Below are 11,586 nucleotides of genomic sequence, written 5' to 3' on the forward strand. Positions count from 1 at the left end.
CCTTCTTCGGTTGTCCTGAGACTGTAAGTGCCTGGGACACAGCAGGTGCTCAGCAGTGAGGGGTGGATGAATGAGAAGAGATTTACTGAACAGATTGGGTTTATTATCACCGTCATGTTGGCCAGATGCCTGCACCCCTTTTCTCACTCCTGCCGGTTCCTCTGGGATGGCTGGTGCTGAAAGGGAAGAACAGCCCCTCAGGGAAGATGCAGCCTCCAGAATTTGCTATCATATGCCCTTCATTTCAGGCTTCCCAGGTGGCAGTGTGGTAAAGAATCTGGCTGCCAATGCAGGAGACACAGGAGACGTGGTTTCAATCCCTGGGTAGAGAAAATCCCCTGGAATAGGAAATAGCAACCTACTCCAGTATTCTTGCCTGGAAGATTGCATGGGCAGAGGAGCCTGGTGGGCTACAGTCCATGAGGTTGCAAAGAGTTGGATATGACTAAGCATGCACACACACGTCTTTCATTTACGTGGAACCTCTCTCACCTGCCGGGTGTCTTACTGTGGCTGCCAATCTTTCGCAGGGCAATGAACACACACATGTTCTACAAACTGCTGCAAATGTTTCAGTCTTGAATCAGGACTGAAACAATGCAAGTTGTCTGGAATTATCTTTCCTTGCCAATCATTCCTGGTATTATGGTTAAGACCTGTCTCCTGCATTCCGCCTTACCTACTTGTTTTCTTGGGAGACATCATGCAGTCTGTCTCAGACACCCCAGGTCTCGGTGAGTCACAAAGCCTCTCCTGGTCTTCCTGCCTCTGCCTCCAGACTGTCCTGTTAATCCCTTAAAGGACCTCTTGAGTGAGTCAACCTCCTGAGGCAGCTCCGTGGGGCTCAGATGCTGAGATCCATCTGGGGGTGATACCTCTGGGAGTCTCAGTTTCCTCATCTGGGAAGGGGTGGGCGGTAATAATTGCACCTCCCTTGTGGGGTTGCCCTCCTCAACACCACATCTGCCCCGGCCCTTTCCTGGATGTGATTTCGGTCAATACTGTTGTAAGAGCATTTTGTATCTTCCCAGAGGGGCTTCCCTGGTGGCTTGGGACGGTAAAGAATCTGCTGCAATGCAGGAGATCTGGGTTCAATCCCTGGGTCAGGAAGGTTCCCTGGAGAAGGAAATGGCAACCCACTCCAGTATTCTTGTCTGGAGAATTCCATGGACAGAGGAGCCTCCATGGGGTCGCAAAGAGTCGGACATGACTGAGCAGCTAACACACACACACAGAGGTGAATTCTCCCACCTCACTCCGCCATCCCAAGGGCCTTCTATACACTATTGATGATGAAACAACAGCCACATGACTGTCACTGGGTTTTAGGGGATCAGAGAGTTTGGGAGCCATAAGGACGCTTGAGATATTCTAGTCTAACCTCTACCTGAGCAGCTATAACAGAGCTGGCATTTGCCAAGCCCACACTGAGTGCTGGCCTCAGTTTAAGTGCTCTAAAGAATTCATTAACTTACTATTCATGTTCCTGTTTGATATCGACAATAACCCCTGTGAGGCGTGTATCATCTCTGTTTGATCAACAGGGAGACTGAGGCCCAAATGAGGTGAAATCAGATGCCCAAGGTCACAAGGCTGGTGAAGGGCAGAACTGAAGGCAGGTAGACCATCAACCTCTTGGCCCCTACTGGGACCTCTCCTGCCTCTAATCCTCTCACAGTTGTTTCCATCCTAGAGAGTAAATATTGATTGAGTTCCTTGCACTAATAGCTCCTGCTGATTGAGCATTAGATATTCCAGACATGTGCTAAACACTTCACATCCTCTCTTTTATAAGATGCAATGACTCTGGGAAGTGGAAGGGATCATTCCTTCCATTTCTCATGTAAGGAAACAGGCCCACAGAGAGCCCAGGCTCATGCAAGAAGAGTCAGAACCGACCTCAGGTCTCCTGCTCTTGGGACCGATGTTTTTTTCCATTGCTTGGTGTACTCTTTCTGTTTTCATTAATAAGCTTTTCTTGAATGCCTATTCTGGGCCAGGCCCTGTGCTGGTTGCTGGGTCACGAAATGAAGGTGCCAGAGACACAGGCAACTCTGGCAAATGTTGGCTATGGGGCAATACTGGCCCAGTCATACGGAACCCTGCATTTTCTAGAGGAGCCAGGAATCTGGATTTCTTTTGTGTGTGTATTCCCTCTGACTTTCAAATTTTGGCAATGAACTTCAGTTTAAAACACTGCAGCAGCTGCAGTTGAACACCTCTGTTGTCTGGCTCACTCTGGGGGCTGCCCGTTTGTGACATTTATTTGAGAAAGACAGATGTGTGAACAAATCTTATGACAAGAGTAGATGCAGGGCCCCGAGGAGCACTCTTAACCTTGGTTAGGTGGAGTTGGGAAGGATATTCTGGAAGGAGAACCTTGAAGAATGGGTAGGAATTTATAAGGTGGACACAGGGCAGATGAAACAGCACGTGCAAAGGCATGGAGTCGTGGGAATGAGCTGAACATTTGGAGGATGGCATGTGAGATGCTATGCTTAGGGGTGAATGGGGGACTGGTAAGAGATAGGTCTGACCCAGGCCTTTGCCTGAAGCCAGATGTACAGCAGAATGGCAAAAGAAAGTGAGACAAGGCCTGGCATAGAAGCTTCTCTGAGGGATTCATTCAACAAATATTTTTATTGGGTACTACTTACTGAGTGGGCTTCCCTGGTGGCTCAGTGGTGAAGAATCAGCTTGCCAGTGCAGGAGACACAGGAGATGCAGGTACAGTCCCTGGGTTGGGGAAATTGCCTGGAGAAGGAAATGGCAACTGCTCCAGTATTCTTGCCTGGGAAACCTGATGGACAGAGGCGCTTGATGGGCTACAGTCCATGAAGTCACAAAAGAGTCGGACACCACTGAGAGACTAAACAACCATACTTACTAAGCACCAGGGACCAAACCACCATAGTGGCTATTCTCAGGGAGCATCCAGCCCAGTGGGGAAGCAGGTAATCAACAGTGGTTATCTGTGACTGCTTGCGGTCAGTGTTGAGTAGGAAAAGGCTAGTTGCTTTAAGAATAAGTATTCTGTGGTCCCTGGATCAGCAGGATCAGCATCACACAGTGACTTGTCAGAAATGCACATTCCCAGGCCCCACTCAGACCAACTGAACTCTGGAGGTGGGAATCACAATCTGTGTTCTCATAAGCCTTCCTGGTGATTCTGGTGCCTGCTCATGTTGGGAACCACTGCTCCTAGGTCATTCCAGGACCCACTTTTATCCATCTTCTCCAATTGCTTTACTGCTCCTCAAACTCCCCAAGACCCTTCCTACCTCAGGGCCTTTGCACTGACTGTTCTTACCATGGCTGCATGACTTTCTCAGTACCTTTAGCTCTTTGTGCAAATACCATCTCCTTGAAGAGGCCTTCCCAAGCGCCTGGTTTAAAGAATTACCCCCAATCTATCAGACTCAACTCCTTGTCTTACCTGGTATTGTTTTCCATGTTTATTTGTTTATTTGCCTTGTATCTGTCTCCATCCACTAGAAGATAAGCTTCATGAGAACAAGGATGTGATCTTTTTTGTCCTCCCAGCATCTCGGGTCATGGTGAGATATTTAGAAAGCACTTTTGAATGAATGAATGAATCTCTTAGGGTTTACCCTTCTGGTCATTCATTCATTCATTCAACAAGCACTAATTCCTGTGGAGGTAATGGGGTTATTGTTGGAAGGGGTTCCATGGCCATTTGGACAGGGACAGCCTGATGCCTGGTCTTCCACACCCCTCCTTCCCCCTACACGCAGCTAGCTCCAGACGCAAAGAACCTCCAGATGCACCAGAACCTCTAGTTCTGTGGGCTCCATGGAGAAGGAGGGGCTAACAGCACTGCTTCCCAAAACCAAGGACTGAGCTGTTTGGGCTGATTAGTAAACTAGGACTTTGAGTGAGAAGGAAGTGGAGAGGCAGCTACTGACAAGTTGTTCCCAGGGAACGTTCAATCATCCTGGGGTTGAATGCTTTCCGACAGCCCTGACAAGCAGCGCTCATCTGAGCTGCAGCTGAGTGCCAGCATCAGCGGCAGTATTCCACGCACAGTGCCCCGGATAACCGTGCCCACTGCAGTGGTTCCAGGGGGTTTCTGCTCTGCCTGGGCCACTCCTTAGAGCCCAGCGCTTGTAGAGTGTATTAGCGGGGTTGTTGGATGCAAAACAATCCTGCTGGGAACATAAGAGGCTTTAGGAGAAATTAGTGGGGAAAGGTCTCTTGAGAGTTATCCAGCATGAATCCTCAGGAAGAATACCTTTTGTACATTAAAGCAGATTCTCCCTAATGCCTTCACGGCAGAAGACAATGCAAAAGAGAGGGCCAGTGGATTGGTAGGAATCTTACATATTTAGATTAGGATTTCTTCATCTCTGCACTGTTGACGTTTTGGATCGGCTACTTCCGGGTTGTGGGGGCCATCCTGTGCATTGTAGACTGTTTGGCAGCATCTCTGGCCTCTACCCACTGGATGCCAGAATCATCTCCCTCATTATGAAAGCCCAAATGCCTCCAGATATTGCCAGATGTTCCCTGGGGGCCAAAGTTATCCATGGATGAGGACCACTGGTGTATGAACTCAATGTGTAGGGCATACTGATTTTAAAATGGAAATCTGCAAGGATCGGGACTCAGACTGTGTAAGTTTGAACGCTGCTTTACCTTTTAAGCTCTGTTTCCTCATTCCTGCATCTCTGGGTGCTACAAGGATCAGCTGTTACACGTAACAAGTAAAGGAGCTAAACTGGGGGCCTGACAAGTCCTAAGATTCACTCTCATTAACAGCCTTTGGGATGGCGGTGAAGCCCCTAAGGATGATCTATAATGCAGCGGTGGCGTCTGTTTTACAATTATTCGTATAATGCTCTGTGTCATAGCTGCCTTCTGGTACACTGCCTTCTCATGGTAATGACCTTTGCTGTTGAGTTCTTCACTGTTCACGTGGGCCTGGTTGTTTATGGCTTTGCTGATGCAGTACTTGGCCGTGGCCACCCCAGTAAAGGGCAGAGGAAATGTGACTGACTCACCTTCTGTGCGCAGGGAATGCAAAGTGGAGTCCTGAGCTGGGGCCTGAGTTGCACAGAGACTGCCATATCCTGATTCCAGCAGCAGGGGGCAGTAGCAGCTGGGAAAATGCTGGCTGCTGCAGGAGGGAGCCAAACCTTGCTGTTTTAATTTTCAAGGCTGCAAGTATTCCAAGTTGAGCAAATCATCCTTCCAGAGACACCTGAGGTTTCCTTTAACAGCTCATGGTAGCTTATCTGCAGGAACCTAGATATGCTCTTCTAGAACATTCTACATTTACCATGTCTGCCCATTTTGGATGGCTCAGTCTGAACTTAGGGCAAATTGTGCTGGGGCAAAGTTAAACTGGTTCCTGTTTTTCTAAATTCCTTTTTCCCTCTGCTCACTGCACCCCCGGAGAAGGCAATGGCAAGCCACTCCAGTACTCTTGCCTAGAAAATCCCATGGATGGAGGAGCCTGGTAGGCTGCAGTCCGTGGGGTCGCTAAGGGTCGGACACGACTGAGCGACTTCACTTTCACTTTTCACTTTCCACTTTCACACATTGGAGAAGGAAATGACAACCCACTCCAGTGTTCTTGCCTGGAGAATCCCAGGGAGGGGGAGCCTGGTGGGCTTCCGTCCATGGGGTCACACAGAGTCAGACACGACTGAAGTGACTTAGCAGTAGCAGCACTGCACCCCATCCTGCCGCTTACCTGAGTGACACAGTGCACGTCCCAGAAAGCACCCCAAGCAGCTGTACCTGTCACTCAGGCCCCATTTTACCTTGTTCCCCATCCCCACCCCCACCCCCATATAAACACTGCAGTCCAGAGTCTTCAGTTCAGTTCAGTTCAGTTCAGTCGCTCAGTCGTGTTTGACTCTCCGCGACCCCATGAATCACAGCACGCCAGGCCTCCCTGTCCATCACCAACTGCCGGAGTTCACTCAAACTCATGTCCACAGAGTCGGTGATGCCATCCAGCCATCTCATTCTCTGTCGCCCCCTTCTCCTCCCGCCCCCAACCTTTCCCAGCATCAGAGTCTTTTCCAGTGAGTCAACTCGTCGCATGAGGTGGCCAAAGTATTGCAGTTTCAGCTTTAGCATCAGTCCCTCCAATGAACATCCAGGATTGATCTCCTCTAGAATGGACTGGTTGGATCTCCTTGCAGTATAAGGGACTCTCAAGAGTCTTCTCCAACACCACTCTCTCATAATTTCCCTCAGTCCATTCTTGACCTGCTTTGTTGCGTTTTTTATCTATCAGTGAGGGATATCTTTAAAATTGAGATTGAAAAAAAGGAGGCACACAGAAGTTGAGCAACGTGTCTAGATTATACACTTGAAACGGGGTGAGGCAGGATTCGAACCCAGGCCAGCTGGTGCCAGGAGCCACTGCCACACTGCCTCTAGCGGGGCATCTCTGCCAAGTAGGCGGGGCTGGGCTCTGCTGCCTCTTGGCCCTCACTCCGACTCGCTAAGTGAAACCTCTTCTCCTGGCTCCCCGCTTGCCCCCAGGCTGCCTGTCTCCAATGCATCGGTGGACTGAGTCCTCCCTGCAGTGAGATGGTAGCCCCCAGGGCTGTCAGCCTGCCCTCCAGGCGCTCCCTGGTGAGTATGCTCTGGCCATGACTTAACTCCCACTGTAGGCCACTTGACACAGCTCGACTTGTAGGAACAATTCTTCACCCCAGCCTCTCAGAGTTCCTGTGAGACTCAAAAACGATACCACCTGTTGCCTCAGGCATGCTTTGCAAGCTGTAAAGTGCTGGACAAAGTTAAAGGCTGTCAGTTTTACCAAGATCGACTTCTTTCTGAGACTGGTTCTCGATCTCTTGCTCCAAGGATTCTTGGGGCGTGCCATAAGCATGTGAATGTGGTATCTGTGGGCTGACATCTGGAAGCCTTTGAACAGACCGGGGATACCTGTCAGCCATTCAGAATGCAGAGTCAAGGGCTTTTTCTGAATGGAAGCAGGGGGTAAACATGGCCTGGTGAGCATGTTGCCCAGCAGGGAGGCAACCAGGCCCGCTTGCCAAGCCTCTGGTCCCTGTAAACAGGTGTGATCGCCTGGAGACCCTGGCAACCCTCTTTTCATTTACTTGAGGGAGCTGACAGGATACGAACTGCCCAGAGCATCTCGACTTCTCCCACTTGGTGGAGGGGGTGTGTGTGCCTGATGGCACCAGAAGGACAAGGGGACGAGCTTTTAAGTCAACGGATCTGGATGCAGAGTCTGATCTAACATAAAGATGGCTCTGGTTCCCCCTGTAGGTGAGACACCCCTCTGTTTCCCCAAAGAGAGTTCTCACGTCTCGCTTGCTGGGAAAGACTTTTAAGATCTCAAGAGGGGAAAAAAAAGCAAACAGTTGTGGGATATTTGAAATGAAGAATAGATACCAAGTCGTGTGGAGATGTCTCTCAAAGGGCTGGATTTCAAGCTCAAAACTCTTTCCTGTTTTCTCAAACTTTAACAGTCAGTGCATCCATTTTCCAGAGGAGAAAACAGAGGCTCAGTTAAATGGCTTGAAAGACGTGTCTGACATCACATGGTTAATGAGAAGGGAGAGTGGGATTAGAATTCATATCGTCTGTTTCCACATCGGCTGAGCCTCTGTTTCATCATCTGTAAAATGGGACTAGTGACCTATGAGAGAGAGCTGTGAGAATTAAACTGGATAATTCCTGTAAACCGTTTGATGCAGCCACAGAATAAACACCCAACAAATACCAGTGGTTTTTACTACTCTAGGATACGCTGTTATTAATGAATGAATGATTAACTTAAATGGACTTCGGCCCTCTGCTGGGGCCTAGGAAGCTCCTTTCCAGAAACCCAAGAAATGAAGGCAGTTTCCTTTGCATGGAAATAAAAGCCCACTGAAGCCAGGTCTGGCAGCAGAATTGCCACTTACTTCCTCTGGATCATTCACCTTCTTGAAGGATCCTTCCCACAGAAGAAAAAGGGTCGCCCGCCCCCCACCCCCAGTGTAGACCATCCATGCCCATCTCTCTGAGGGCTGCCCCCCCCCAGTGTAGACCATCCATGACTGTCTCTCTGAGGACTGCCCCCCCTCAGTGTAGACCATCCATGCCCATCTCTCCGGCCATGCTGACAAGGGGGCATTTTGTGATGATTATGCAAGAAACCTTTCAATAACTGACCCTCTGCTCCAGCAAGAAGTTTTGAACTTTGCAGAATTGCTGGAGCAAAGCAATTTCTCATCTGGCACTGGCTCCCATAAGTCTCACAACCATCTCAGAATTGTCTCTGAAGTGCTCTGCCTAACTGATTGCCCTCTGCTCGTTTCTCAAGAGTTAACAGATGTGAGATTTAGAAGAGAGGGTGACAAGTGGCCCGGGACCTGGAGAAGCTGTTGTGGTGAGAGGGGCCACTTCTCGCTGGAGCACATCCAAATTGGCACCGCGGTGAATATAGAAAAAGCTAGAAAGTTTAAGCGCCTCCATGGTTTCCCTGGTGGCTCAGATGGTGAAGAATTTGCCTGCAATGCAGGAGACCTGGGTATGATCCCTGGGTTGGAAAGATCCCCTGAGGAAGGGCATGGCAGCCCTCTCCATATTCTTGCCTGGAGAACCCCAGGGACAGAGGAGTCTGGCGGGCTACAGTCCATAGGGTCGCAAAGAGTCAGATGTGACTGAGCGACTGACAGTTTTACTTTCATACTCTCAGGGGCCTCCATTATCAGAGCAGCTTCCACGCTGGTCCCTTGGCTGCTGCTTCCCTGCTGCATCCTCCTCCCAGTGGCAGATGGTTACCTACTTTAAAAATTTTTTTGTGAAACTTATTTTTTTTTAATTTATTTATATTACCATATATAAAATAGGTAGCCAATGGGAATTTGCTGTATGGTTCAGGAAACTCAAACAGGGGCTCTGTATCAACCTAGAAGCATGGGATGGGGAGGGAGATGTGAGGGAGTTTCAAAAGGAGAGGGGATATATGTATACCTATGGCTGATTCATGCTGAGATTTGTTAGAAAACAGCAAAATTCTGTAAAGCAATTATCCTTCAATAAAAAATAAATTAATTAAAAAAGAATAATAAATGAGACTTCAGTGGTAGTAAAAAAAAAAAATTATTTGTAGCCGCCAGGTCTTCATTGCTGCAAGTGGGCTTTGTCTATTTGCAGAGAGCAGGCTGCTTGTTGCTGCTGCCTCCCTTGTTGCCGAGCGTGGGCTCTAGGGAGCGTGGCTTCGGTGGTTGTGACTCCCAGGCTCTAGAGCACAGGCGCAGTACTTGTGGTTCTTGGGCCTAGTTGTTCCCATGACACGTGAAATCCCTGATCAGGAATGGAGCCTCACGTCCCCTGCATTGGCAGGCAAATGCTAACCGCCGGTGGGCCACACCGGGGAAGTCCCAACGAGCTGCTTTTTAATCCGTGTCCCTAAATATGGGATGCACATCATTTATCTACTCCGTAGGCCAGACAGCTGTAGTGGGGCTCAGCGTGGGCTCTGGGGTCAGATAATCCAGGGATGGCCCTGACTCCCACACTGTTTTGGTTTGGAGTTCGCCCAGGAGACCCTGCCCAAGGACGTCAGCACAGTGCTTTAGGGTGAGCTAATTCCTGAAAGTACCACTTGGGGAGTGGGGTGGAGACGTGAGACAGGGCAGGGAGGGGAACTCTGGGAGGGCCCAGCACTAAGCGAACTGCTGCCGTGGGCAGCTTAGCCCCATGGAGACTCGGGGACACTGCGTGGAGCTGGAGTCACCCCAGCTCCGCGGAGGGAGCTGGCAGGTACTTATCCGCCCCAGCATCCGTCCCTGGTTGGAGCTGCACAGCTGCGACCCTCTGTACATCCGCCTTGCCCTGTGCAGGGGCTGGACATCTACAGCCAGGAACAAAAACCCACTGGACAGAGAGTCTTGGGTCATCAGGGTGAAGGGTGGAGGCCCTGCAGGAACTGCAGTGACCACTCCCCTCCCCTAACATGGGGCAGCCTGCCCTAGGCCCTTGGGAGTCTCAAAACTGATCCCCATAAAGCCCCAAATGCAGACACACCTTCTACCACTTCCCTGAGAAGGCAGACTGGGAACGGAGGCAATTCAGGTAAGAGCTGGTTGAGATGAGGTTTGGGGTCCAGGCGGGCTGCTCAGGCCCTTCTCTGGCTGCACTGATGGACAAGGATGCCCCTCACAAACGACCTCCTCATGCCTATACAAGCCTGAATGTCAGGCTCACCCGATTCATATCTTCCCAGGCTAATGTCCTGCAGAGTGGCAGCGGGGGCACTGGGGGTGGGGCATCTTTACTCTAGGGACAGAGTCAGAGGAGACTGAGTGCTTGGGAAGAGTTCTCAGAGTTACTATGATGACTCAACGAGGCGACGCTTCTAAAGTGCTTAGCTGCATAGGGTGCAAGTAATCATCCGAAAGTCATTTGTGGAAGAGATGAGTATGCTTTTAATTTTCATTTATTATGTTCATTTTTATTGGCTCTGTGGTTTGGACAAATTACCTAACCTCTCTGAACCTCAGTGTTTTTCAGCCATGTCACCCTTGGGGGGTCTTGGTGTGGATTAAGAGATGGTGTGTATTATATTTGGGCTTCCCTGATAGCTCAGTTGGTAAAGAATTCGCCTGCAATGCAGCAGACCCAGTTCGATTCCTGGGTCTGGAACATCTGCTGGAGAACAGATAGGCTACCCACTTCAGTATTCTTGGGCTTCCCTTGTAGCTCAGCTAGTAAAGACTCCGCCTGCAATGCAGGAGACCTGGGTTCGATCCCTGGGTTGGGAAGATCCCTTGAAGAAGGGAATGGCTACCCCAGTATTCTGGCCTGTGTAGTCCATGGGATTGCAGAGTCTGACACGACTGAGCAACTTTCACTTTCATTTATTATATCGGAGAAGGAAATGGCGTATCACTCCAGTATTCTTGCCTGGATAATCCCATGGACAGAGGAGCCTGGTGGGCTACAGTCCATGGGGTCACAAAGAGTCGGACACGACTGAAATGATTTAGCAGCAGCAGCATATGTTATATACAAGCATCCGGTGCATACACAGTAAGTCCTCAACAGAGGAAGAGGCAGATGTGACCTTATCCAGCCCCAAAGCTGGAGCCCGGCCCAGTCGTATTCTCCAGGTTCGTGACTGAGAGAAGAGTTCTGAGCCCTGACTTCCCATTTCCCTATTCATCCTTCCCCATCTCTGGTCCTTCTCTCCCTCACCCCTCATCTGTACCCTTTCCCTGCACTTGGACATTCCATCCATCATTCAGCTTTCTGCCCAGGTGCAGGCTGCTCCTGCTGTTATCAAAAGGCACTCAGGAGCCCACTGGCCGGCTCCTCCTCCCAGCCCTAGCTCCCTGCCCACCTGTTCCCAGCTCCTCCCAGACAGAAGGGAGACAGATATAATGAGTGAGGCTCCTCTGAGCATAATGATCAAGGAGAGGAGTTGTGTTCAGCCGATGGACAAACTAGAAAGGGAGCTCAGAGGGTGACGATGAGACGTTGGGGCTATGGATGATGGGTGGTTGGAGGCTGGTGACACTCAGCCTAGACCAGGAGGATGCTGAGCAGGGAGGACTTCCGCTTGGCCCCTCCCTCCTTGCTGAGTTT

This window comes from Moschus berezovskii, chromosome 6 (genome assembly GCF_049115385.1).
Source record: "Moschus berezovskii isolate FMDL1 chromosome 6, NW_MosBer_1.0, whole genome shotgun sequence".
NCBI lineage: Eukaryota > Metazoa > Chordata > Mammalia > Artiodactyla > Moschidae > Moschus > Moschus berezovskii.